Here is a 3,379-nt window from a genome sequence, read left to right as displayed (position 1 = left end):
GCTGACCCATGGATTTATATATTCAGCGCATGTTGTCGTTCGATTGGGTCCCTCGTGATCTCCGATTTTAACAACGTCATATCTATCATTTTCTTTAACCTTAACAATTTCGTGTGGATCTAAAAATTTTCTCTTTAATTTTGGATCAGATGTATATACTTCAAAGGGTGTGGTAGTTATGCTTCGCTGATAGGTCGAATTAGAGGCAGTCTGTACTTTGTCAACGTATTTGTACCACTTTCCTGGCTCTTCAAAACTGTGATTTGTTAAGATTGGTATAAGGGTCCTATTTGCCCTTTCCGCTTGTCCATTACCTCGTGGGACTCCACAAGTTGTTGACGCATGTTTAATATTTTCTTCTCGGCAATATAATTCGAATTCTTCAGAACGGAACGCGGATCCTCTGTCAGATATTATCATTGACGGGTTTCCAAATATTTTACGCTCACAACATATCACTTCTTTCGTCGTCGTTGATTTTGTTGATTTTAGGATGAAGCATTCCTTCTTTCTTTCGTACAGGACGAAGTGATATATTTTACGCTATTTTTCAAGACAACATGTCACTTCTTTCGTCGTGGTTGATTTTGTTGGATAAAGCCACACAAATTTGAAAAAGTCATCAACTATCACAAAAATGTGCTGATAATTTTTTTGTTCACTTCATTGGTCCTATTTGGTCGACGTAATACGTCTCTAGCGGACCTTCTAGTTTTTGTATAGGATGAAGCATTCATTCTTTCTTTCCTTCCTTTTTATTCCATAATATACAAGGTATACAGTTATTTTTAATCGTTTCTATTTTGTCTTTTAGTCTTGGTATCTAAAATTCCTTGTTTACTACTCCTTGTGTTTTTTTCTTTCAAAAATTTCCTATCTCGTGGACTTTTATTATTATTTTTTAAGTCTGCATGTTCTTTGGAATGACAAGTAATTTTAATCCATTATCGTATTTTTACAATATATCATGCTCTAAATAAAAATCTTCATACTCTTCGGTAGTCAAAATCCTTTTTATCGTCATCTGCCTACATCGTCTATACTCAATTTCATACTGAAATTCTTCTAGGGCCCATCGTGCAATTCCTGTTGTAAGGTCCCTTTTCTCCATGGTTTTTATGAATGCATTACAGTCTGTAACTATTTTAAATTTCGTTCCTAGCAAGTAGATTCGGAATTTCTTCACACTTTTAATAATGGCGAGTATTTCGAGCTCATAGCTTGTATACTTCATCTCTGCAGGGGTCGTCTTTCTACTCATGTAGTATATCCGGTGAAGCTTCGAATCGTCACTAGATCGCTGCTAAAAGAATGCTCAATAACTATGTATATTTGCATAGGTGTGTAGTTATGATTGGGACTTGTTTGTCACTTACTATGTATCCTAAAAATTTTACCTCGGTTTTCAACAGTTGACACTTTTTCTTTTTCATTTCTAGTCCATATTCTGCAGCTGTCTCTATCCCCTCTTCTTCGTTCGCACTCAAGATGATAACATGTAGTATATAACGTACATTCCTGCAGTCAACTCCCTGAAGACATGAGCGATGAATCGTTGGAAAACTGCTTGACTACTACTTCCAAATGGACATTTCATAAACTCGTACTGACCAATCGGCGTTACAAAAGAAGTATATTTTGTGCTCTTGCTTCAACAGGTACATGAAAAAATCCATTTTTCAAATCAAGGGTGCTGAATATCCTTGCTCTCTGTAAGCTGTCTAGGACATCTTCAATAAGGGGAAGTGGAAATCTATCGCGTATTATATTTTTGTTTAATTTTCGATAATCGCAACAAATTCTGGTTCGGCCATCTCCTCGGTTCGCCGTCATAAGAAAAACAAATGTAAAACTTTTATAACTTTGAGTTTTGCCTGCGTAATGTTGTGACCAATTCTATCTACAGAACTTAACGTTGTCATGATTAAATTAAAAGATTTATTCTATGCAAAATATATACATTTTGAAAAAAAAATAGAAGAAAATAACTCTTTGTCTTTCGTTTATTAAAACTTAATCCTCTACCTTTCTACTCAGAAGACAAATATGTCGTTTTTACAGCAAAAGAAAAAACAAAATTATCATCTGGACTTGGAATAATAAAAGGAATATGAACAGTGTAGTCTTCTTTAAATTAGCAGGTTTGTCGTAACACTTTATTTTACAATGTTCTGCTATTGCGTACAGCTCTAATGATCAATTTAACAACGGAAAGTATATTAGAAGAAGAGCAATCACAAATTGAATGTAGTGGAAAAGCCAGTCCTTCATCAAGTGGTTTTGAGGATAAATTTGCGAATGAAGAGGTAAGATGAAAATACCAATTTTAAATATAGTAATTTTTAAATTTGTCTGTAGGAAAATGTTGCATCTGGTGATCTGATAGAAAAAACCAATCGCAATCAAGCAGAATATAAGGATACAGAAAAAAATTAAAAAGTAGCAGAATAAATAATAAATGAAATTAGTGATTCTAGAACTACTGAGAATATTGACAATACTCCATCTATTAGTATAACAATCAATAATATGAGTAGTTCAATTGATTCTCCGCTAAATTGGACATTGATCGCTGATTCCTCACAATTGTAACCAGATTTTGTGAAATTAGGATAAAACAATTGGATTATTTATGGAAACTCTAGTTCGAAATACACTTTGATTAGATAATGTTCGCCAAAAGCTCCGGGATTAGAATGTTCTATGACTTTGTTCAATAACCGTCGATCAGATCCGGGTATTTAAATTTCCATAGATAGTGAATATTCATATCATTATATTTGTAATTTGGATTGTAAATAAAGTGAATTCGACTTATATTTTGGATTGATTGATGTCTTATACCTAGTTATTTTCAAACTAAAACTATTTAGATAATGTTTCTGTTTGCCATTGAATACGAGAATTATTCAGAAAATGGGAAAGTTATGAAATTAAGAAAAGTTACTTCACACACTGACGCTAAATATCCATAGGCTTCTTCAAGATTTTTGCCAACAAAAACCGTTTCGCAGATTGTACCTCAATTAAGCTTATTCCAATTATTAAATGATGGTTTCATGTTGTGTCCAAAACGTATCATATAGAACATGAAATTATAGATGCAACTGGGAGTTGTTTCGTCCAAGGAAATTTTATAGTAAATCTAGCTTCAGAATTCGCGCTGAAGTAAATCGAATCGAAAAAAGTCTAGAGTTTTTCACAATAATTGCAGATGAAAATGAGTGGAATAATTAAGAAAGTCCAAACCGGAATTTCCAAGATGTAACTTCTTGCAGTATACAGCAACTTTCCATATCTCCGATTGAATTGAGCCAGGTAAATTTAGTTTTCAAAGACACTGTGTAAAACAAGGTGTATAGAAATGCTCGAAGCAGTG

The 3,379-nt window shown here is 33.5% G+C and overlaps 1 long non-coding RNA gene across 1 annotated transcript; it reads left to right on the top strand.

The window, feature by feature from the left end:
• The first annotated feature begins 2,093 nt into the window (after positions 1-2,093).
• Positions 2,094-2,417, top strand: LOC130903310 (uncharacterized). The gene is made up of 2 exons (XR_009060684.1): positions 2,094-2,306; positions 2,359-2,417. It is a non-coding gene; the product is annotated as an uncharacterized LOC130903310 (long non-coding RNA).
• The last annotated feature ends 962 nt before the right edge of the window (positions 2,418-3,379 follow it).

The sequence above is a fragment of the Diorhabda carinulata genome, unplaced genomic scaffold (genome assembly GCF_026250575.1).
Source record: "Diorhabda carinulata isolate Delta unplaced genomic scaffold, icDioCari1.1 Dcau_26, whole genome shotgun sequence".
NCBI lineage: Eukaryota > Metazoa > Arthropoda > Insecta > Coleoptera > Chrysomelidae > Diorhabda > Diorhabda carinulata.
The sequence above is the reverse complement of the archived record's forward strand: the minus strand, read 5'-3'. Positions and strand labels throughout refer to the sequence as shown.